Source organism: Macaca mulatta, chromosome 1 (assembly GCF_049350105.2).
Source record: "Macaca mulatta isolate MMU2019108-1 chromosome 1, T2T-MMU8v2.0, whole genome shotgun sequence".
NCBI lineage: Eukaryota > Metazoa > Chordata > Mammalia > Primates > Cercopithecidae > Macaca > Macaca mulatta.
Window position 1 is genome coordinate 105,429,009 of NC_133406.1, and position 22,652 is coordinate 105,451,660.

A 22,652-nucleotide genomic window follows, 5' to 3' on the forward strand; every position below is an offset into this window, starting at 1 on the left:
TTCCCCGCCCTGATAAGCCTGATGGTACTGCAGGAGACCAGGGCGTGTCTCAGGCCTTATCTCGACCGCATAGGACAGCCGTTCCCAGAGCGGCTGTTTATAGACCTCCCACCAGGAATGCATTCCCTTCCCAGAGTATTAATCTCAATATTCCTTGCTAGGAAAAGAATTTAGCGGTATCTTCCCTACTTGCACGTCCGCTTATGGGCTCTCTGCAAGAAGAAAACTACGGCGCTTTTTGCCCGACCCCGCAGTCAGTCAGACCTTATGGCTGTCTTCCCTTGTTCCCTAAAAATCGCTGTTATTCTATTCTTTCTCAAGGTGCACTGATTTCATATTGTTCAAACACACATGTTTTACAGTCAATTTGTACAGTTACCCCAATTATCACCGTGGTCCTGAGGTGACGTCCATCCTCAGCTTACGAAGATAACAGGATTCAGAGATTAAAGCAAAGACAGGCATAAGGAATTATAAAAGTATTATTTGGGAACCCATAAATGTCCATATAGAAATGAAATCTTCACAATTTATGTTCCTCTGCCCCAGCTCCAGCCGGCCCCTCCGTTCGGGGTCCCTGACTTCCCGCAACATACACGCGCACGTGTGTACACGTGCTCCCACTCACTGTTGACAGGTTTGAGATTCTCGCCTATTCTGGATGTGAAAACGACTCTCGAGAGGTCCCGTTATTTGGACCAACCTGGCCACGGGCATTGAAGCGTGGAGGACGCAGGAGCTGGTGGGGAAAACCCAACAGCCAAGCTGACCAAAGCCACATGTGCGGAGTTGGGGTTCATGATAGACTTGTAGCCGAGGTTTGCTTCCCATTGCCTGACCTACGCTCTCGATCTTCTCTCCAAGTGTCAAGGAACATGTGGAGACGGTACCTATCCCCAACGCCAAGATTCGCTGTGGAACTTTCTTCCCATCCCCTCCTTAGCACAGATGAGCCCAGTTCTCCAACCCTCTATTCAACCCGTATTGATCTTACTGTTTGGCTGATTCCCCGAGTCAATGGCAGAGGTCAGTCGACTTCTTGCCAATACTCTCTTTAGGGGCAAAGTAGAGGTCCAACCAACTGCACAAAGCTGTCCCGTGTCATTCGTGGGATCTTGGCACAGTCGGATCACCTGCAGAGAGAGACCAGACCCTATCGGGGATGGAGAGGTTTGCCATCCCCACGGGAGGCTGGCTTGCTTGCCAGGGCGATGTGGGTGGATGTCAGCGGGTGACAGTGATGGACGAAGGTGTCCGTTCCCGTGGCTGGCGTCCAGCCCAGCCCGGGGCAAGGGGCTGACACCAAGGAAAGGAGAGAAGCATGTCGTGTGCTGGGAGCTGGAAGAAAGAGTCCAGGGTGTCCAGGGGGTGCAGAGGACTGGCTGGCAAGGTCTGGGAGTGAGGCTATCCAGTCAAACGGAAGTCGTGCAGAGGCCTGGGGCGTTAGGGCACCTCGCGGGCTGCCCATGCGGTCGGAGGGATCGCAGCTGGTGGCGGAGCTGCCATGTGTCTGAAGAGCCTGAAGGAGGCCAGGGTTGAGGGATATGAGTCGTGTGAGAGAGGGGCATTGACGGCGAGAGGGAGAGCTGGATGTGCGAGAGAGAGAGAGAGACAGAGAGATAGAGTCACAGAGAGAGAGAGAGAGAGAGAGAGAGAGAGAGCGCGAGAGAGAGCTGGAGACCCAGTGAGACAGAGAGAGAGAGGGAGTGAGAATGTGTGTGTGTGTCTGTGTGTGTGTGAGTGAAAAGGCGGTTGGGGTGAGAAAAAGACGGCGGAGGGAGGGCTGAGCCTGAAGGCTGGACGGAAGAGTACATTGTCAGCGGGTGGGTCTTGGAAGGAAGGAAGTCTGTGTGGTCAAGGGGGATCCCCGCCGGGGAGACTGGGATGCTGCTTGGGCTGGGCAGTCAGAATACGGAGTGGGGCTGGGGTGAGGTGACAAGCAGCCCAGGGTGGGGCAGACATCGTGACAGAGCGACTGGAGGCCACGTCCCGCGTCCCGAAGGGGTAGGGAATGCAACTGGACCCCAGACATAAATAAGCCGTCTTCAGGATGGAAGGGCAACCATGGCAACATTTTCTGGATGTGGGGAGCCATCGAGGGGGAGAGAGAGAGACCAAGAGGTAGAGGTGGTGAAGGGTGAAGAGAAGAGGTGGGGCGAGTGGGTGCAAGCCCGTGGTGCCTGGCGATATTCCTTGAAGTGAAATGCGTCGGGCAGAGGTGGTGGCAGGGTAGTGAAGAGAAACAGGACCAGGAGGTTGCCAAGGGCTGGTGTCTGGCGTGCTTTCGTGTTTGGAGGGGTTGTTTTTACCAAGGAAGGGGGGAGGGGTCAGCCTCACCCGCAAGTCAGTGGAGAGAGGCACGGAAGAAAGGGCAGAGGGGCATCGCGCGTGGGAGCGCAGCCGTTGCAGGACACGCTGGCGCGCCCGGAGTGTAAGGAGGCGGCAGAGGCGAGCGCAGCTCCATTTGGAGCAGCAGCAGCACCAAAATGGGAGGGCGTGCTGCATGGGCCGGGAATCGAACCCGGGCCTCCCGCGTGGCAGGCGAGAATTCTACCACTGAACCACCCATGCACCGATGGTAAACGCCAACGGAAGCTGGCACAGCGGAACTCGCCACCAGCCGCCGTTCACTGGTCACCGCCTGCCGTGGGTCTCCGTCCCATTGGGGCGTCCACGAGAGGCTGGCCCGACGGGGCGAGCAGAAGGGGAGGCTCCCGTCACGTCGAGGGACCTGGGGCGCGGCGCGGAGGGAGAGCAGAGGGAGAGAGGCCGACTCCTCCCGTCTTGCGCTTTCTCTGCCGCCCAGAGCCCAGAGACTGCCCGCCGGGGTGGCCAGGGGAAGGACCAGCCGTGGCCCGCGCCCGAATGCCCCGTGTGGGCAGCTGAGCTGTGGCGGGCCTTGCTGAGCGCGGATCCCCGGCCCAGACCCAGAGTTTTTCTTTTGTGTTTGTTTTGTTTTGTTTTCTTTGTTGTTGTTGTTGTTGTTGTTGTTGTTGTTGTTCCGGCCGGGCTGGCCTTCTCGCTTGTGTCAGCTGCGGGTGGGTGTGGGGGTGGGTGTGTCAGCGTGTCAGCGAGCGGGGGCGGCGATGGGGGACGGGTCTCGCAGCCGCCGCGTGCGGCTCAGAAACGCAGACCAAGTCCGTGGGCGCCTCGCTTCTGCGCTCTGACCCAGGCCACCGGCTCGCACTCGGGGTCCGGCCCCGATGGGCTGGCAGGGAGGCTGGAGCGCCAGAAAGGAGCGGAGGAGCGCTTTGGCAGAGCCGCAGCTGGCTGACCCGGGAGAAGGCGCGCTGGGTGTGGCTGGGACGGCCCAGGCCGCGGCTTCCCGCGTGGGGATGCGGTGTGGTGTGGCGCAGAGCTGTCCCGGCGGGGCCTGGCGTTTGTGGGCGCGTGACGGGGATCTAGGGCTTCCGCTCGTGATTCCTCGTTGGCTATCTTTCCGGGTACGGACTCGCCTGCCAGGCTGTGTGCAGGGATCCCGCTGCCTCTGGCCGGCAGGCGTCCCGGCTGCAGGTGGGCCGGCAGGCAGGTGTTAGCGGGAAGGGAGCACAAGTAGCGAGGTGAGATCGGCGACCTGCCTAGGGCGTCGGGAGAGTGGAATGCGCAGGCGGGGTCCGAGGGGTACCGGAGGAAAGGGCAGGATGTTGGATGGCGTGCCTGTGGTGGGAGAAGTGTGCGCGGCTCCAAGAGCGGGTCGCTCGCTCGCTGCTGTTCGGCGGTCAGAGGTTGGAGGGTGAAACCGAGCGGGCTGTGCACGCCGGAGGCCTCTGGGCAGCGCAGCGGCGATTCAAGGCGGTGGGCGCTGGGCCCTGGGCGCTGGGCGGAGGCCGGTGGGAGGAAGGCGGGAAAAGGAGGAATAGGGGCAGAGTCTGGGCTGCGTCTGTTTGGGCGAGTGAGGAGAAGGCGGGCGGAGGAGATAGGTAGGGAAGAGCGTGGAAGGTGGTCGCGGTCGCTCGCTGTGTGTGTGGGGCCAGGGAAGAGGGCGTGTGAGGTGGTGGGGAGTGCGTCTGTCCGAAGGGCAATCGGTAAAGGGTCGCGGGCGCTGGCGCATGGTCCTGGGCTGTTTCTGCGACGGCCGGCGGGTGGGCAGGAAGAAGGGACGTGCCTGAGAAGCGGCGGCGTTTTGGAGGCTTGCTTCAAGGGGGCTGGAGTTTGGAGAGTGGGCAAGGGCTCAAGGCAGGAACCGACCAAAGGTGCTCCAGGGTTGCGATGGGCGTTGCCCTCCGGCGGGCGGGCCAAAAGGTCGGGTTGTCAGGAGTGGGATTCGAACCCACGCCTCCAGGGGAGACTGCGACCTGAACGCAGCGCCTTAGACCGCTCGGCCATCCTGACGGCGCGCCGGGGCGCGTCGCCGCTCGCCTGGCTGGGACCCGGCGCGAACGCCGGCGCCCTTGGCCGGCGCCTGCCTGGGTTCGGTGCGCAACCGACGGACCGCGGGGCCGGAGCGGGCGCCGAGTGAACGGAGCCGGCCGGCGTTGGCGTGGACGCCTCCGCGTCCCCACCCCGGACCCAAACGGTCCGCGTCGGGCCGGGCGCCGCCGCCCGCCCCCGCGCCCGCGCCTCCGCTGGCGGAACCCCGCAGGGCGCGCGCCCACCACGTCCTAGGAGCAGCAGCCTGGCTGTTTCGCCCGCAGCCTCTTCCTGCCGGCGCGATCCCCGCGCTGGAGACGGCAGGCAGGGCGCAAGGGGAGGTTCCACGCCGCTCCGGTAGCTGTCGGGGTCCGGCTCCGGGTCCCAGTGGGGACCGCAGGGTGCTTTGTTGGGTGTCGGGGTAGGCCGCGCCAACGGTGGCGGGTGGCGGGTGGCGGGTGGCGGGTGGCGGGTGGCGGGTGGCGGGTGGAGGGCGAGCAGGCGCGGGGCCCCTGCGGTCGGGGGAGGGGATCAAGGCAGGGCTAGGCGTCCGCGGTCGGAGTGGGGTCTGGCGTCCCGGCGACCGTGGCCGTCGTCCTCGTTAGTATAGTGGTGAGTATCCCCGCCTGTCACGCGGGAGACCGGGGTTCGATTCCCCGACGGGGAGGCAGCAGTCCTTTTAGGGCCGCCGCCTCGGACCCAGCCTGTGGGCCCTCCTTCTCCTTCCTCCGCCCTCCAGCTAGTCGCAGGGCGCCATCCCGGGCCTGACCTGCCTGGCCCCTTGGCCCCCTGGGCCCTCTGGGCCCCCTTGGCCTCAGGGGCCCCCTTGGCCTCCTCCCTTTTCTTCTCGCCCGCCGCTTGATCGCCACAGCCGGGCGGCCTCCTCTGGCCCCCAGGGCGCCCAGCGAGCTGCCGGCCCAAAGTGGTTGTGGGAAGAGGCTTTCTGCCACTTGGCACAGGGCCCGGCGGCGGTCGGTGGGAGGCGGAGGAGTTGAGGACCCTGTGGACGCCGGCCGTGTGCCCCCCGGACACCTGGTGGAGAAGGACTCCGGCGGCCCCGGTCTGCGAGGGAGCGAGAGCGCCCCCAGACGCAGAACGGGGGCGGAACGGGGCAGCCGCGCTCGCCTTGCACCGGTGGGGCGCGGGCCGGCCTTTGGCGGGGCCGTGGCAGCGCGGAGCTGCGGGCGGGCAGGCGGACGGCCGGGGCGTCGGGGCGCTGCTGCGCCGGGCGTGGGCGGCGCGCTCGTGGGAGCCCCGGGCCGGCGTGGCGGGGCTGCCCGCGCCGTGCGGCGTTGGTGGTATAGTGGTGAGCATAGCTGCCTTCCAAGCAGTTGACCCGGGTTCGATTCCCGGCCAACGCAGCGGGCCGACCTTTTGCGGAGGTCCCCGGCGCGGGGCTCGTGTCGGAGCTTGGCCAGGGGCTGCGTGCGTGTGCGCCCGGGAAGGAGGGGCGCGGTGTTTGGAGGGTGTGCTGCGAACAGGGCCAGAGCTGCTGGTTGGGGCGGGCGGGTTGCCGCCCGCGTCTCCGGGGCTGGTTGCGGGTGTTTGTTTTAAAGGGAAGCAGGGGACAGGCGCCAAGGTAGCGCCCAATGCTGGGGCCACAGGCGCTGGGGCCAGGAGGCCCAAGCCGGGCCCTGAAGGCCGTCTCTCCCTGGTGGTCTAGTGGTTAGGATTCGGCGCTCTCACCGCCGCGGCCCGGGTTCGATTCCCGGTCAGGGAAGCCTTCCTTCTTTGGCTCTGCCTGCCAACTGCCAGGCCCCTTCACACCTCCCCTTTTGACCAACAGGCTCCCTCGCTTCTCAGGCGCCCCAGCCACAACCTCCGGCGGCCTCCACGTGCGCCCCCACCTCCCAGCCTACCTCCACCCCTCCGTCCTTTTGGCCTCGCTGGCGCCACCTTCGCAACATCCGCGTCACAGTTCTTCCTTGTCAGGTGCTCGCCTCCCTCCCACTCTTTCTCAGTGGCAAGGCCCACCGGCCGGGTCAGGCTTTCTCCTCCCATGGCCGCCAGGTGACCGCGGCCACTACCGCCGCCGCCGCCGCCCACCTCGCACCCTCGTCTGGCCACGGAATGGGCCAGGACTCTCGAGCAGAGCGGCTTCCGCCAAGCCAAGCCGGGTGGCTGACGGGCCACTTCTCTCTCGGCTGCGGGGGATCTGCGCCCAGCGTTTGGGCCACGTGCCAGAGCCACTCATGCCAGCAAGCGCACTGGCTTTTCCAAGGCGTGCCAGACCCTTGGAGCGCGGGATCCGTGACTGGGCTCCACGGGTGTCAGCGGCTTTGGTAGAAATGGCAGCGGAACTTGAGGAGCCGAGACCACGGGCCATGGCGCTGGGGAGCCAGAGCTGTGACAATCGCCCTTGTAGCATGATTATGTTTTTCTTCATGCGGACATGATATTGATGGGACTCCTGTGACATGCGGTAACACGTGTAGATTGCGTGGCGATCGATGATCAACTGAGGGGATGTAGGGCATCCATCCCGTGGGTATCTGTCATCTCTACCTGTTGGGAACACCTCAGGTGCTGTCTTCCAGCTCTGAAACACACGCTAATACATCGTTGTGACCCCTAGTGGCCCCACTCTGCCATGGAACATTATTAGAACGTATTGCCTCCGTCGAAACGCATGCTCGTACCCATTTCGCCAACCTCTCTTCACCCCAGTCACCCACCCACCCTCTCCAGCCTCTGGTGTCTATCGTTCTGCTCTCTACCTCCACAAGGTGAACTTTCTGATTGTTCAATTCCCACGATTGGAATCAGAACCTGCCCTCCGTGTCTTTCTGTGCCCGGCTCATTTGAGGTTACATCGTGACCTTTAGTTCCACCTCTGTTGCTGCAGACGAGAGGATTTCCTTCCTTTCTATGGCCAAATCGTATTCCATGGTGTCCACATGCCACGTTTTCGTTAATCCATTTCCCGGCCGATGGACACTTAGGTTGATTCGACGTTTCTGCAATTGTGAACAGTGCTGCAGTAAACATGGGGGTGCAGGTATCCCTCGGAAATTCAGATTTCCTGGTGCTTTGGTTAAACACCCATCCGCGGGATTGCCGGGCCCAAAGGTAGCTCTACCTTGAATTATCTGTGTGCGAGGGGTTGGGGGGAGGTGGCAGGGTAGGGTTGGGGTGAGGTTTTGTTTGTTTGTCAGTTTGTTGCATTTTGTTTTCAGATATCTCCATGCCGTTTTTCCTGGCGGCTGTACTTATTCGCCTTTCCGCCGACGGGGTCTAAGTCTTGCCTTTTGTCTACCTCGTCGCCAGGGTTGGTTATTTTCCCTCCGGCTTTAATGATAGCCATCCTAAGCGGGGTAAGATGACAGCTCCTCGTGGTTTTCATTTGCATTTCCCCGACGATGGGTGACGGTGAGCATTTTCTTCATACACCTATCGGGGGAACCCGCCCCCGATATTTCGGCGTAGGTTCCTTCTATTTTCCGTAAGTGCCGGCCGGCTGAGAAATAAAGAGGGAGAGTACAAAGAGAGGAATTTGACAGCTGGGCCGCCGGGGGTGACATCACATATCGGTAGGACCGTGATGCCCACCCGAGCCTCAAAACCGGCAAGTTTTTGTTAAGGCTTTCAAAAGGGGAGGGGGTGTACGAACGGGGAGTAGGTACAAAGATCACATGCTTCGAAGGGCAAAAAGCAGAACACAGATCGCATGCTTCTGAGGGAACAGGGCAAAGGGCAAAAGCAGATTTATTGATAAGGGTCTACGTTCAGCGGTGCACGTATTGTCTTGATAAACATCTCAAACAACAGAAAACGGGGTTCGAGAGCAGACAACCGGCCTGACCACAAACGCAGCAGGGCGCAGTTTTTCCCCGCCCTGATAAGCCTGATGGTACTGCAGGAGACCAGGGCGTGTCTCAGGCCTTATCTCGACCGCATAGGACAGCCGTTCCCAGAGCGGCTGTTTATAGACCTCCCACCAGGAATGCATTCCCTTCCCAGAGTATTAATCTCAATATTCCTTGCTAGGAAAAGAATTTAGCGGTATCTTCCCTACTTGCACGTCCGCTTATGGGCTCTCTGCAAGAAGAAAACTACGGCGCTTTTTGCCCGACCCCGCAGTCAGTCAGACCTTATGGCTGTCTTCCCTTGTTCCCTAAAAATCGCTGTTATTCTATTCTTTCTCAAGGTGCACTGATTTCATATTGTTCAAACACACATGTTTTACAGTCAATTTGTACAGTTACCCCAATTATCACCGTGGTCCTGAGGTGACGTCCATCCTCAGCTTACGAAGATAACAGGATTCAGAGATTAAAGCAAAGACAGGCATAAGGAATTATAAAAGTATTATTTGGGAACCCATAAATGTCCATATAGAAATGAAATCTTCACAATTTATGTTCCTCTGCCCCAGCTCCAGCCGGCCCCTCCGTTCGGGGTCCCTGACTTCCCGCAACATACACGCGCACGTGTGTACACGTGCTCCCACTCACTGTTGACAGGTTTGAGATTCTCGCCTATTCTGGATGTGAAAACGACTCTCGAGAGGTCCCGTTATTTGGACCAACCTGGCCACGGGCATTGAAGCGTGGAGGACGCAGGAGCTGGTGGGGAAAACCCAACAGCCAAGCTGACCAAAGCCACATGTGCGGAGTTGGGGTTCATGATAGACTTGTAGCCGAGGTTTGCTTCCCATTGCCTGACCTACGCTCTCGATCTTCTCTCCAAGTGTCAAGGAACATGTGGAGACGGTACCTATCCCCAACGCCAAGATTCGCTGTGGAACTTTCTTCCCATCCCCTCCTTAGCACAGATGAGCCCAGTTCTCCAACCCTCTATTCAACCCGTATTGATCTTACTGTTTGGCTGATTCCCCGAGTCAATGGCAGAGGTCAGTCGACTTCTTGCCAATACTCTCTTTAGGGGCAAAGTAGAGGTCCAACCAACTGCACAAAGCTGTCCCGTGTCATTCGTGGGATCTTGGCACAGTCGGATCACCTGCAGAGAGAGACCAGACCCTATCGGGGATGGAGAGGTTTGCCATCCCCACGGGAGGCTGGCTTGCTTGCCAGGGCGATGTGGGTGGATGTCAGCGGGTGACAGTGATGGACGAAGGTGTCCGTTCCCGTGGCTGGCGTCCAGCCCAGCCCGGGGCAAGGGGCTGACACCAAGGAAAGGAGAGAAGCATGTCGTGTGCTGGGAGCTGGAAGAAAGAGTCCAGGGTGTCCAGGGGGTGCAGAGGACTGGCTGGCAAGGTCTGGGAGTGAGGCTATCCAGTCAAACGGAAGTCGTGCAGAGGCCTGGGGCGTTAGGGCACCTCGCGGGCTGCCCATGCGGTCGGAGGGATCGCAGCTGGTGGCGGAGCTGCCATGTGTCTGAAGAGCCTGAAGGAGGCCAGGGTTGAGGGATATGAGTCGTGTGAGAGAGGGGCATTGACGGCGAGAGGGAGAGCTGGATGTGCGAGAGAGAGAGAGACAGAGAGATAGAGTCACAGAGAGAGAGAGAGAGAGAGAGAGAGAGAGAGCGCGAGAGAGAGCTGGAGACCCAGTGAGACAGAGAGAGAGAGGGAGTGAGAATGTGTGTGTGTGTCTGTGTGTGTGTGAGTGAAAAGGCGGTTGGGGTGAGAAAAAGACGGCGGAGGGAGGGCTGAGCCTGAAGGCTGGACGGAAGAGTACATTGTCAGCGGGTGGGTCTTGGAAGGAAGGAAGTCTGTGTGGTCAAGGGGGATCCCCGCCGGGGAGACTGGGATGCTGCTTGGGCTGGGCAGTCAGAATACGGAGTGGGGCTGGGGTGAGGTGACAAGCAGCCCAGGGTGGGGCAGACATCGTGACAGAGCGACTGGAGGCCACGTCCCGCGTCCCGAAGGGGTAGGGAATGCAACTGGACCCCAGACATAAATAAGCCGTCTTCAGGATGGAAGGGCAACCATGGCAACATTTTCTGGATGTGGGGAGCCATCGAGGGGGAGAGAGAGAGACCAAGAGGTAGAGGTGGTGAAGGGTGAAGAGAAGAGGTGGGGCGAGTGGGTGCAAGCCCGTGGTGCCTGGCGATATTCCTTGAAGTGAAATGCGTCGGGCAGAGGTGGTGGCAGGGTAGTGAAGAGAAACAGGACCAGGAGGTTGCCAAGGGCTGGTGTCTGGCGTGCTTTCGTGTTTGGAGGGGTTGTTTTTACCAAGGAAGGGGGGAGGGGTCAGCCTCACCCGCAAGTCAGTGGAGAGAGGCACGGAAGAAAGGGCAGAGGGGCATCGCGCGTGGGAGCGCAGCCGTTGCAGGACACGCTGGCGCGCCCGGAGTGTAAGGAGGCGGCAGAGGCGAGCGCAGCTCCATTTGGAGCAGCAGCAGCACCAAAATGGGAGGGCGTGCTGCATGGGCCGGGAATCGAACCCGGGCCTCCCGCGTGGCAGGCGAGAATTCTACCACTGAACCACCCATGCACCGATGGTAAACGCCAACGGAAGCTGGCACAGCGGAACTCGCCACCAGCCGCCGTTCACTGGTCACCGCCTGCCGTGGGTCTCCGTCCCATTGGGGCGTCCACGAGAGGCTGGCCCGACGGGGCGAGCAGAAGGGGAGGCTCCCGTCACGTCGAGGGACCTGGGGCGCGGCGCGGAGGGAGAGCGGAGGGAGAGAGGCCGACTCCTCCCGTCTTGCGCTTTCTCTGCCGCCCAGAGCCCAGAGACTGCCCGCCGGGGTGGCCAGGGGAAGGACCAGCCGTGGCCCGCGCCCGAATGCCCCGTGTGGGCAGCTGAGCTGTGGCGGGCCTTGCTGAGCGCGGATCCCCGGCCCAGACCCAGAGTTTTTCTTTTGTGTTTGTTTTGTTTTGTTTTCTTTGTTGTTGTTGTTGTTGTTGTTGTTGTTGTTGTTCCGGCCGGGCTGGCCTTCTCGCTTGTGTCAGCTGCGGGTGGGTGTGGGGGTGGGTGTGTCAGCGTGTCAGCGAGCGGGGGCGGCGATGGGGGACGGGTCTCGCAGCCGCCGCGTGCGGCTCAGAAACGCAGACCAAGTCCGTGGGCGCCTCGCTTCTGCGCTCTGACCCAGGCCACCGGCTCGCACTCGGGGTCCGGCCCCGATGGGCTGGCAGGGAGGCTGGAGCGCCAGAAAGGAGCGGAGGAGCGCTTTGGCAGAGCCGCAGCTGGCTGACCCGGGAGAAGGCGCGCTGGGTGTGGCTGGGACGGCCCAGGCCGCGGCTTCCCGCGTGGGGATGCGGTGTGGTGTGGCGCAGAGCTGTCCCGGCGGGGCCTGGCGTTTGTGGGCGCGTGACGGGGATCTAGGGCTTCCGCTCGTGATTCCTCGTTGGCTATCTTTCCGGGTACGGACTCGCCTGCCAGGCTGTGTGCAGGGATCCCGCTGCCTCTGGCCGGCAGGCGTCCCGGCTGCAGGTGGGCCGGCAGGCAGGTGTTAGCGGGAAGGGAGCACAAGTAGCGAGGTGAGATCGGCGACCTGCCTAGGGCGTCGGGAGAGTGGAATGCGCAGGCGGGGTCCGAGGGGTACCGGAGGAAAGGGCAGGATGTTGGATGGCGTGCCTGTGGTGGGAGAAGTGTGCGCGGCTCCAAGAGCGGGTCGCTCGCTCGCTGCTGTTCGGCGGTCAGAGGTTGGAGGGTGAAACCGAGCGGGCTGTGCACGCCGGAGGCCTCTGGGCAGCGCAGCGGCGATTCAAGGCGGTGGGCGCTGGGCCCTGGGCGCTGGGCGGAGGCCGGTGGGAGGAAGGCGGGAAAAGGAGGAATAGGGGCAGAGTCTGGGCTGCGTCTGTTTGGGCGAGTGAGGAGAAGGCGGGCGGAGGAGATAGGTAGGGAAGAGCGTGGAAGGTGGTCGCGGTCGCTCGCTGTGTGTGTGGGGCCAGGGAAGAGGGCGTGTGAGGTGGTGGGGAGTGCGTCTGTCCGAAGGGCAATCGGTAAAGGGTCGCGGGCGCTGGCGCATGGTCCTGGGCTGTTTCTGCGACGGCCGGCGGGTGGGCAGGAAGAAGGGACGTGCCTGAGAAGCGGCGGCGTTTTGGAGGCTTGCTTCAAGGGGGCTGGAGTTTGGAGAGTGGGCAAGGGCTCAAGGCAGGAACCGACCAAAGGTGCTCCAGGGTTGCGATGGGCGTTGCCCTCCGGCGGGCGGGCCAAAAGGTCGGGTTGTCAGGAGTGGGATTCGAACCCACGCCTCCAGGGGAGACTGCGACCTGAACGCAGCGCCTTAGACCGCTCGGCCATCCTGACGGCGCGCCGGGGCGCGTCGCCGCTCGCCTGGCTGGGACCCGGCGCGAACGCCGGCGCCCTTGGCCGGCGCCTGCCTGGGTTCGGTGCGCAACCGACGGACCGCGGGGCCGGAGCGGGCGCCGAGTGAACGGAGCCGGCCGGCGTTGGCGTGGACGCCTCCGCGTCCCCACCCCGGACCCAAACGGTCCGCGTCGGGCCGGGCGCCGCCGCCCGCCCCCGCGCCCGCGCCTCCGCTGGCGGAACCCCGCAGGGCGCGCGCCCACCACGTCCTAGGAGCAGCAGCCTGGCTGTTTCGCCCGCAGCCTCTTCCTGCCGGCGCGATCCCCGCGCTGGAGACGGCAGGCAGGGCGCAAGGGGAGGTTCCACGCCGCTCCGGTAGCTGTCGGGGTCCGGCTCCGGGTCCCAGTGGGGACCGCAGGGTGCTTTGTTGGGTGTCGGGGTAGGCCGCGCCAACGGTGGCGGGTGGCGGGTGTCGGGTGGCGGGTGGCGGGTGGCGGGTGGCGGGTGGCGGGTGGAGGGCGAGCAGGCGCGGGGCCCCTGCGGTCGGGGGAGGGGATCAAGGCAGGGCTAGGCGTCCGCGGTCGGAGTGGGGTCTGGCGTCCCGGCGACCGTGGCCGTCGTCCTCGTTAGTATAGTGGTGAGTATCCCCGCCTGTCACGCGGGAGACCGGGGTTCGATTCCCCGACGGGGAGGCAGCAGTCCTTTTAGGGCCGCCGCCTCGGACCCAGCCTGTGGGCCCTCCTTCTCCTTCCTCCGCCCTCCAGCTAGTCGCAGGGCGCCATCCCGGGCCTGACCTGCCTGGCCCCTTGGCCCCCTGGGCCCTCTGGGCCCCCTTGGCCTCAGGGGCCCCCTTGGCCTCCTCCCTTTTCTTCTCGCCCGCCGCTTGATCGCCACAGCCGGGCGGCCTCCTCTGGCCCCCAGGGCGCCCAGCGAGCTGCCGGCCCAAAGTGGTTGTGGGAAGAGGCTTTCTGCCACTTGGCACAGGGCCCGGCGGCGGTCGGTGGGAGGCGGAGGAGTTGAGGACCCTGTGGACGCCGGCCGTGTGCCCCCCGGACACCTGGTGGAGAAGGACTCCGGCGGCCCCGGTCTGCGAGGGAGCGAGAGCGCCCCCAGACGCAGAACGGGGGCGGAACGGGGCAGCCGCGCTCGCCTTGCACCGGTGGGGCGCGGGCCGGCCTTTGGCGGGGCCGTGGCAGCGCGGAGCTGCGGGCGGGCAGGCGGACGGCCGGGGCGTCGGGGCGCTGCTGCGCCGGGCGTGGGCGGCGCGCTCGTGGGAGCCCCGGGCCGGCGTGGCGGGGCTGCCCGCGCCGTGCGGCGTTGGTGGTATAGTGGTGAGCATAGCTGCCTTCCAAGCAGTTGACCCGGGTTCGATTCCCGGCCAACGCAGCGGGCCGACCTTTTGCGGAGGTCCCCGGCGCGGGGCTCGTGTCGGAGCTTGGCCAGGGGCTGCGTGCGTGTGCGCCCGGGAAGGAGGGGCGCGGTGTTTGGAGGGTGTGCTGCGAACAGGGCCAGAGCTGCTGGTTGGGGCGGGCGGGTTGCCGCCCGCGTCTCCGGGGCTGGTTGCGGGTGTTTGTTTTAAAGGGAAGCAGGGGACAGGCGCCAAGGTAGCGCCCAATGCTGGGGCCACAGGCGCTGGGGCCAGGAGGCCCAAGCCGGGCCCTGAAGGCCGTCTCTCCCTGGTGGTCTAGTGGTTAGGATTCGGCGCTCTCACCGCCGCGGCCCGGGTTCGATTCCCGGTCAGGGAAGCCTTCCTTCTTTGGCTCTGCCTGCCAACTGCCAGGCCCCTTCACACCTCCCCTTTTGACCAACAGGCTCCCTCGCTTCTCAGGCGCCCCAGCCACAACCTCCGGCGGCCTCCACGTGCGCCCCCACCTCCCAGCCTACCTCCACCCCTCCGTCCTTTTGGCCTCGCTGGCGCCACCTTCGCAACATCCGCGTCACAGTTCTTCCTTGTCAGGTGCTCGCCTCCCTCCCACTCTTTCTCAGTGGCAAGGCCCACCGGCCGGGTCAGGCTTTCTCCTCCCATGGCCGCCAGGTGACCGCGGCCACTACCGCGGCCGCCGCCGCCCACCTCGCACCCTCGTCTGGCCACGGAATGGGCCAGGACTCTCGAGCAGAGCGGCTTCCGCCAAGCCAAGCCGGGTGGCTGACGGGCCACTTCTCTCTCGGCTGCGGGGGATCTGCGCCCAGCGTTTGGGCCACGTGCCAGAGCCACTCATGTCAGCAAGCGCACTGGCTTTTCCAAGGCGTGCCAGACCCTTGGAGCGCGGGATCCGTGACTGGGCTCCACGGGTGTCAGCGGCTTTGGTAGAAATGGCAGCGGAACTTGAGGAGCCGAGACCACGGGCCATGGCGCTGGGGAGCCAGAGCTGTGACAATCGCCCTTGTAGCATGATTATGTTTTTCTTCATGCGGACATGATATTGATGGGACTCCTGTGACATGCGGTAACACGTGTAGATTGCGTGGCGATCGATGATCAACTGAGGGGATGTAGGGCATCCATCCCGTGGGTATCTGTCATCTCTACCTGTTGGGAACACCTCAGGTGCTGTCTTCCAGCTCTGAAACACACGCTAATACATCGTTGTGACCCCTAGTGGCCCCACTCTGCCATGGAACATTATTAGAACGTATTGCCTCCGTCGAAACGCATGCTCGTACCCATTTCGCCAACCTCTCTTCACCCCAGTCACCCACCCACCCTCTCCAGCCTCTGGTGTCTATCGTTCTGCTCTCTACCTCCACAAGGTGAACTTTCTGATTGTTCAATTCCCACGATTGGAATCAGAACCTGCCCTCCGTGTCTTTCTGTGCCCGGCTCATTTGAGGTTACATCGTGACCTTTAGTTCCACCTCTGTTGCTGCAGACGAGAGGATTTCCTTCCTTTCTATGGCCAAATCGTATTCCATGGTGTCCACATGCCACGTTTTCGTTAATCCATTTCCCGGCCGATGGACACTTAGGTTGATTCGACGTTTCTGCAATTGTGAACAGTGCTGCAGTAAACATGGGGGTGCAGGTATCCCTCGGAAATTCAGATTTCCTGGTGCTTTGGTTAAACACCCATCCGCGGGATTGCCGGGCCCAAAGGTAGCTCTACCTTGAATTATCTGTGTGCGAGGGGTTGGGGGGAGGTGGCAGGGTAGGGTTGGGGTGGGGTTTTGTTTGTTTGTCAGTTTGTTGCATTTTGTTTTCAGATATCTCCATGCCGTTTTTCCTGGCGGCTGTACTTATTCGCCTTTCCGCCGACGGGGTCTAAGTCTTGCCTTTTGTCTACCTCGTCGCCAGGGTTGGTTATTTTCCCTCCGGCTTTAATGATAGCCATCCTAAGCGGGGTAAGATGACAGCTCCTCGTGGTTTTCATTTGCATTTCCCCGACGATGGGTGACGGTGAGCATTTTCTTCATACACCTATCGGGGGAACCCGCCCCCGATATTTCGGCGTAGGTTCCTTCTATTTTCCGTAAGTGCCGGCCGGCTGAGAAATAAAGAGGGAGAGTACAAAGAGAGGAATTTGACAGCTGGGCCGCCGGGGGTGACATCACATATCGGTAGGACCGTGATGCCCACCCGAGCCTCAAAACCGGCAAGTTTTTGTTAAGGCTTTCAAAAGGGGAGGGGGTGTACGAACGGGGAGTAGGTACAAAGATCACATGCTTCGAAGGGCAAAAAGCAGAACACAGATCGCATGCTTCTGAGGGAACAGGGCAAAGGGCAAAAGCAGATTTATTGATAAGGGTCTACGTTCAGCGGTGCACGTATTGTCTTGATAAACATCTCAAACAACAGAAAACGGGGTTCGAGAGCAGACAACCGGCCTGACCACAAACGCAGCAGGGCGCAGTTTTTCCCCGCCCTGATAAGCCTGATGGTACTGCAGGAGACCAGGGCGTGTCTCAGGCCTTATCTCGACCGCATAGGACAGCCGTTCCCAGAGCGGCTGTTTATAGACCTCCCACCAGGAATGCATTCCCTTCCCAGAGTATTAATCTCAATATTCCTTGCTAGGAAAAGAATTTAGCGGTATCTTCCCTACTTGCACGTCCGCTTATGGGCTCTCTGCAAGAAGAAAACTACGGCGCTTTTTGCCCGACCCCGCAGTCAGTCAGACCTTATGGCTGTCTTCCCTTGTTCCCTAAAAATCGCTGTTATTCTATTCTTTCTCAAGGTGCACTGATTTCATATTGTTCAAACACACATGTTTTACAGTCAATTTGTACAGTTACCCCAATTATCACCGTGGTCCTGAGGTGACGTCCATCCTCAGCTTACGAAGATAACAGGATTCAGAGATTAAAGCAAAGACAGGCATAAGGAATTATAAAAGTATTATTTGGGAACCCATAAATGTCCATATAGAAATGAAATCTTCACAATTTATGTTCCTCTGCCCCAGCTCCAGCCGGCCCCTCCGTTCGGGGTCCCTGACTTCCCGCAACATACACGCGCACGTGTGTACACGTGCTCCCACTCACTGTTGACAGGTTTGAGATTCTCGCCTATTCTGGATGTGAAAACGACTCTCGAGAGGTCCCGTTATTTGGACCAACCTGGCCACGGGCATTGAAGCGTGGAGGACGCAGGAGCTGGTGGGGAAAACCCAACAGCCAAGCTGACCAAAGCCACATGTGCGGAGTTGGGGTTCATGATAGACTTGTAGCCGAGGTTTGCTTCCCATTGCCTGACCTACGCTCTCGATCTTCTCTCCAAGTGTCAAGGAACATGTGGAGACGGTACCTATCCCCAACGCCAAGATTCGCTGTGGAACTTTCTTCCCATCCCCTCCTTAGCACAGATGAGCCCAGTTCTCCAACCCTCTATTCAACCCGTATTGATCTTACTGTTTGGCTGATTCCCCGAGTCAATGGCAGAGGTCAGTCGACTTCTTGCCAATACTCTCTTTAGGGGCAAAGTAGAGGTCCAACCAACTGCACAAAGCTGTCCCGTGTCATTCGTGGGATCTTGGCACAGTCGGATCACCTGCAGAGAGAGACCAGACCCTATCGGGGATGGAGAGGTTTGCCATCCCCACGGGAGGCTGGCTTGCTTGCCAGGGCGATGTGGGTGGATGTCAGCGGGTGACAGTGATGGACGAAGGTGTCCGTTCCCGTGGCTGGCGTCCAGCCCAGCCCGGGGCAAGGGGCTGACACCAAGGAAAGGAGAGAAGCATGTCGTGTGCTGGGAGCTGGAAGAAAGAGTCCAGGGTGTCCAGGGGGTGCAGAGGACTGGCTGGCAAGGTCTGGGAGTGAGGCTATCCAGTCAAACGGAAGTCGTGCAGAGGCCTGGGGCGTTAGGGCACCTCGCGGGCTGCCCATGCGGTCGGAGGGATCGCAGCTGGTGGCGGAGCTGCCATGTGTCTGAAGAGCCTGAAGGAGGCCAGGGTTGAGGGATATGAGTCGTGTGAGAGAGGGGCATTGACGGCGAGAGGGAGAGCTGGATGTGCGAGAGAGAGAGAGACAGAGAGATAGAGTCACAGAGAGAGAGAGAGAGAGAGAGAGAGAGCGCGCGAGAGAGAGCTGGAGACCCAGTGAGACAGAGAGAGAGAGGGAGTGAGAATGTGTGTGTGTGTCTGTGTGTGTGTGAGTGAAAAGGCGGTTGGGGTGAGAAAAAGACGGCGGAGGGAGGGCTGAGCCTGAAGGCTGGACGGAAGAGTACATTGTCAGCGGGTGGGTCTTGGAAGGAAGGAAGTCTGTGTGGTCAAGGGGGATCCCCGCCGGGGAGACTGGGATGCTGCTTGGGCTGGGCAGTCAGAATACGGAGTGGGGCTGGGGTGAGGTGACAAGCAGCCCAGGGTGGGGCAGACATCGTGACAGAGCGACTGGAGGCCACGTCCCGCGTCCCGAAGGGGTAGGGAATGCAACTGGACCCCAGACATAAATAAGCCGTCTTCAGGATGGAAGGGCAACCATGGCAACATTTTCTGGATGTGGGGAGCCATCGAGGGGGAGAGAGAGAGACCAAGAGGTAGAGGTGGTGAAGGGTGAAGAGAAGAGGTGGGGCGAGTGGGTGCAAGCCCGTGGTGCCTGGCGATATTCCTTGAAGTGAAATGCGTCGGGCAGAGGTGGTGGCAGGGTAGTGAAGAGAAACAGGACCAGGAGGTTGCCAAGGGCTGGTGTCTGGCGTGCTTTCGTGTTTGGAGGGGTTGTTTTTACCAAGGAAGGGGGGAGGGGTCAGCCTCACCCGCAAGTCAGTGGAGAGAGGCACGGAAGAAAGGGCAGAGGGGCATCGCGCGTGGGAGCGCAGCCGTTGCAGGACACGCTGGCGCGCCCGGAGTGTAAGGAGGCGGCAGAGGCGAGCGCAGCTCCATTTGGAGCAGCAGCAGCACCAAAATGGGAGGGCGTGCTGCATGGGCCGGGAATCGAACCCGGGCCTCCCGCGTGGCAGGCGAGAATTCTACCACTGAACCACCCATGCACCGATGGTAAACGCCAACGGAAGCTGGCACAGCGGAACTCGCCACCAGCCGCCGTTCACTGGTCACCGCCTGCCGTGGGTCTCCGTCCCATTGGGGCGTCCACGAGAGGCTGGCCCGACGGGGTGAGCAGAAGGGGAGGCTCCCGTCACGTCGAGGGACCTGGGGCGCGGCGCGGAGGGAGAGCGGAGGGAGAGAGGCCGACTCCTCCCGTCTTGCGCTTTCTCTGCCGCCCAGAGCCCAGAGACTGCCCGCCGGGGTGGCCAGGGGAAGGACCAGCCGTGGCCCGCGCCCGAATGCCCCGTGTGGGCAGCTGAGCTGTGGCGGGCCTTGCTGAGCGCGGATCCCCGGCCCAGACCCAGAGTTTTTCTTTTGTGTTTGTTTTGTTTTGTTTTCTTTGTTGTTGTTGTTGTTGTTGTTGTTGTTGTTGTTCCGGCCGGGCTGGCCTTCTCGCTTGTGTCAGCTGCGGGTGGGTGTGGGGGTGGGTGTGTCAGCGTGTCAGCGAGCGGGGGCGGCGATGGGGGACGGGTCTCGCAGCCGCCGCGTGCGGCTCAGAAACGCAGACCAAGTCCGTGGGCGCCTCGCTTCTGCGCTCTGACCCAGGCCACCGGCTCGCACTCGGGGTCCGGCCCCGATGGGCTGGCAGGGAGGCTGGAGCGCCAGAAAGGAGCGGAGGAGCGCTTTGGCAGAGCCGCAGCTGGCTGACCCGGGAGAAGGCGCGCTGGGTGTGGCTGGGACGGCCCAGGCCGCGGCTTCCCGCGTGGGGATGCGGTGTGGTGTGGCGCAGAGCTGTCCCGGCGGGGCCTGGCGTTTGTGGGCGCGTGACGGGGATCTAGGGCTTCCGCTCGTGATTCCTCGTTGGCTATCTTTCCGGGTACGGACTCGCCTGCCAGGCTGTGTGCAGGGATCCCGCTGCCTCTGGCCGGCAGGCGTCCCGGCTGCAGGTGGGCCGGCAGGCAGGTGTTAGCGGGAAGGGAGCACAAGTAGCGAGGTGAGATCGGCGACCTGCCTAGGGCGTCGGGAGAGTGGAATGCGCAGGCGGGGTCCGAGGGGTACCGGAGGAAAGGGCAGGATGTTGGATGGCGTGCCTGTGGTGGGAGAAGTGTGCGCGGCTCCAAGAGCGGGTCGCTCGCTCGCTGCTGTTCGGCGGTCAGAGGTTGGAGGGTGAAACCGAGCGGGCTGTGCACGCCGGAGGCCTCTGGGCAGCGCAGCGGCGATTCAAGGCGGTGGGCGCTGGGCCCTGGGCGCTGGGCGGAGGCCGGTGGGAGGAAGGCGGGAAAAGGAGGAATAGGGGCAGAGTCTGGGCTGCGTCTGTTTGGGCGAGTGAGGAGAAGGCGGGCGGAGGAGATAGGTAGGGAAGAGCGTGGAAGGTGGTCGCGGTCGCTCGCTGTGTGTGTGGGGCCAGGGAAGAGGGCGTGTGAGGTGGTGGGGAGTGCGTCTGTCCGAAGGGCAATCGGTAAAGGGTCGCGGGCGCTGGCGCATGGTCCTGGGCTGTTTCTGCGACGGCCGGCGGGTGGGCAGGAAGAAGGGACGTGCCTGAGAAGCGGCGGCGTTTTGGAGGCTTGCTTCAAGGGGGCTGGAGTTTGGAGAGTGGGCAAGGGCTCAAGGCAGGAACCGACCAAAGGTGCTCCAGGGTTGCGATGGGCGTTGCCCTCCGGCGGGCGGGCCAAAAGGTCGGGTTGTCAGGAGTGGGATTCGAACCCACGCCTCCAGGGGAGACTGCGACCTGAACGCAGCGCCTTAGACCGCTCGGCCATCCTGACGGCGCGCCGGGGCGCGTCGCCGCTCGCCTGGCTGGGACCCGGCGCGAACGCCGGCGCCCTTGGCCGGCGCCTGCCTGGGTTCGGTGCGCAACCGACGGACCGCGGGGCCGGAGCGGGCGCCGAGTGAACGGAGCCGGCCGGCGTTGGCGTGGACGCCTCCGCGTCCCCACCCCGGACCCAAACGGTCCGCGTCGGGCCGGGCGCCGCCGCCCGCCCCCGCGCCCGCGCCTCCGCTGGCGGAACCCCGCAGGGCGCGCGCCCACCACGTCCTAGGAGCAGCAGCCTGGCTGTTTCGCCCGCAGCCTCTTCCTGCCGGCGCGATCCCCGCGCTGGAGACGGCAGGCAGGGCGCAAGGGGAGGTTCCACGCCGCTCCGGTAGCTGTCGGGGTCCGGCTCCGGGTCCCAGTGGGGACCGCAGGGTGCTTTGTTGGGTGTCGGGGTAGGCCGCGCCAACGGTGGCGGGTGGCGGGTGGCGGGTGGCGGGTGGAGGGCGAGCAGGCGCGGGGCCCCTGCGGTCGGGGGAGGGGATCAAGGCAGGGCTAGGCGTCCGCGGTCGGAGTGGGGTCTGGCGTCCCGGCGACCGTGGCCGTCGTCCTCGTTAGTATAGTGGTGAGTATCCCCGCCTGTCACGCGGGAGACCGGGGTTCGATTCCCCGACGGGGAGGCAGCAGTCCTTTTAGGGCCGCCGCCTCGGACCCAGCCTGTGGGCCCTCCTTCTCCTTCCTCCGCCCTCCAGCTAGTCGCAGGGCGCCATCCCGGGCCTGACCTGCCTGGCCCCTTGGCCCCCTGGGCCCTCTGGGCCCCCTTGGCCTCAGGGGCCCCCTTGGCCTCCTCCCTTTTCTTCTCGCCCGCCGCTTGATCGCCACAGCCGGGCGGCCTCCTCTGGCCCCCAGGGCGCCCAGCGAGCTGCCGGCCCAAAGTGGTTGTGGGAAGAGGCTTTCTGCCACTTGGCACAGGGCCCGGCGGCGGTCGGTGGGAGGCGGAGGAGTTGAGGACCCTGTGGACGCCGGCCGTGTGCCCCCCGGACACCTGGTGGAGAAGGACTCCGGCGGCCCCGGTCTGCGAGGGAGCGAGAGCGCCCCCAGACGCAGAACGGGGGCGGAACGGGGCAGCCGCGCTCGCCTTGCACCGGTGGGGCGCGGGCCGGCCTTTGGCGGGGCCGTGGCAGCGCGGAGCTGCGGGCGGGCAGGCGGACGGCCGGGGCGTCGGGGCGCTGCTGCGCCGGGCGTGGGCGGCGCGCTCGTGGGAGCCCCGGGCCGGCGTGGCGGGGCTGCCCGCGCCGTGCGGCGTTGGTGGTATAGTGGTGAGCATAGCTGCCTTCCAAGCAGTTGACCCGGGTTCGATTCCCGGCCAACGCAGCGGGCCGACCTTTTGCGGAGGTCCCCGGCGCGGGGCTCGTGTCGGAGCTTGGCCAGGGGCTGCGTGCGTGTGCGCCCGGGAAGGAGGGGCGCGGTGTTTGGAGGGTGTGCTGCGAACAGGGCCAGAGCTGCTGGTTGGGGCGGGCGGGTTGCCGCCCGCGTCTCCGGGGCTGGTTGCGGGTGTTTGTTTTAAAGGGAAGCAGGGGACAGGCGCCAAGGTAGCGCCCAATGCTGGGGCCACAGGCGCTGGGGCCAGGAGGCCCAAGCCGGGCCCTGAAGGCCGTCTCTCCCTGGTGGTCTAGTGGTTAGGATTCGGCGCTCTCACCGCCGCGGCCCGGGTTCGATTCCCGGTCAGGGAAGCCTTCCTTCTTTGGCTCTGCCTGCCAACTGCCAGGCCCCTTCACACCTCCCCTTTTGACCAACAGGCTCCCTCGCTTCTCAGGCGCCCCAGCCACAACCTCCGGCGGCCTCCACGTGCGCCCCCACCTCCCAGCCTACCTCCACCCCTCCGTCCTTTTGGCCTCGCTGGCGCCACCTTCGCAACATCCGCGTCACAGTTCTTCCTTGTCAGGTGCTCGCCTCCCTCCCACTCTTTCTCAGTGGCAAGGC

General features: G+C 63.1%; 15 non-coding genes across 15 annotated transcripts; 9 read left to right on the plus strand and 6 right to left on the minus strand.

Annotated features, from left to right (window-relative positions):
- Positions 1-2,500: 2,500 nt before the first annotated feature.
- Positions 2,501-2,571, minus strand: TRNAG-GCC (transfer RNA glycine (anticodon GCC)). The gene has a single exon. It is a non-coding gene; the product is annotated as a tRNA-Gly (tRNA).
- A 1,678-nt stretch (positions 2,572-4,249) lies between these two features.
- Positions 4,250-4,332, minus strand: TRNAL-CAG (transfer RNA leucine (anticodon CAG)). Its single transcript has one exon. It is a non-coding gene; the product is annotated as a tRNA-Leu (tRNA).
- Positions 4,333-4,945: 613 nt separating this feature from the next.
- On the plus strand, positions 4,946-5,017 carry TRNAD-GUC (transfer RNA aspartic acid (anticodon GUC)). The gene has a single exon. It is a non-coding gene; the product is annotated as a tRNA-Asp (tRNA).
- A 622-nt stretch (positions 5,018-5,639) lies between these two features.
- TRNAG-UCC (transfer RNA glycine (anticodon UCC)) lies at positions 5,640-5,711 on the plus strand. The gene has a single exon. It is a non-coding gene; the product is annotated as a tRNA-Gly (tRNA).
- Positions 5,712-5,998: 287 nt separating this feature from the next.
- TRNAE-CUC (transfer RNA glutamic acid (anticodon CUC)) lies at positions 5,999-6,070 on the plus strand. Its single transcript has one exon. It is a non-coding gene; the product is annotated as a tRNA-Glu (tRNA).
- Positions 6,071-10,674: 4,604 nt separating this feature from the next.
- On the minus strand, positions 10,675-10,745 carry TRNAG-GCC (transfer RNA glycine (anticodon GCC)). Its single transcript has one exon. It is a non-coding gene; the product is annotated as a tRNA-Gly (tRNA).
- Positions 10,746-12,423: 1,678 nt separating this feature from the next.
- TRNAL-CAG (transfer RNA leucine (anticodon CAG)) lies at positions 12,424-12,506 on the minus strand. Its single transcript has one exon. It is a non-coding gene; the product is annotated as a tRNA-Leu (tRNA).
- A 620-nt stretch (positions 12,507-13,126) lies between these two features.
- Positions 13,127-13,198, plus strand: TRNAD-GUC (transfer RNA aspartic acid (anticodon GUC)). The gene has a single exon. It is a non-coding gene; the product is annotated as a tRNA-Asp (tRNA).
- A 622-nt stretch (positions 13,199-13,820) lies between these two features.
- Positions 13,821-13,892, plus strand: TRNAG-UCC (transfer RNA glycine (anticodon UCC)). Its single transcript has one exon. It is a non-coding gene; the product is annotated as a tRNA-Gly (tRNA).
- Positions 13,893-14,179: 287 nt separating this feature from the next.
- TRNAE-CUC (transfer RNA glutamic acid (anticodon CUC)) lies at positions 14,180-14,251 on the plus strand. Its single transcript has one exon. It is a non-coding gene; the product is annotated as a tRNA-Glu (tRNA).
- A 4,602-nt stretch (positions 14,252-18,853) lies between these two features.
- TRNAG-GCC (transfer RNA glycine (anticodon GCC)) lies at positions 18,854-18,924 on the minus strand. Its single transcript has one exon. It is a non-coding gene; the product is annotated as a tRNA-Gly (tRNA).
- Positions 18,925-20,602: 1,678 nt separating this feature from the next.
- TRNAL-CAG (transfer RNA leucine (anticodon CAG)) lies at positions 20,603-20,685 on the minus strand. Its single transcript has one exon. It is a non-coding gene; the product is annotated as a tRNA-Leu (tRNA).
- A 592-nt stretch (positions 20,686-21,277) lies between these two features.
- Positions 21,278-21,349, plus strand: TRNAD-GUC (transfer RNA aspartic acid (anticodon GUC)). The gene has a single exon. It is a non-coding gene; the product is annotated as a tRNA-Asp (tRNA).
- Positions 21,350-21,971: 622 nt separating this feature from the next.
- Positions 21,972-22,043, plus strand: TRNAG-UCC (transfer RNA glycine (anticodon UCC)). The gene has a single exon. It is a non-coding gene; the product is annotated as a tRNA-Gly (tRNA).
- A 287-nt stretch (positions 22,044-22,330) lies between these two features.
- On the plus strand, positions 22,331-22,402 carry TRNAE-CUC (transfer RNA glutamic acid (anticodon CUC)). Its single transcript has one exon. It is a non-coding gene; the product is annotated as a tRNA-Glu (tRNA).
- The last annotated feature ends 250 nt before the right edge of the window (positions 22,403-22,652 follow it).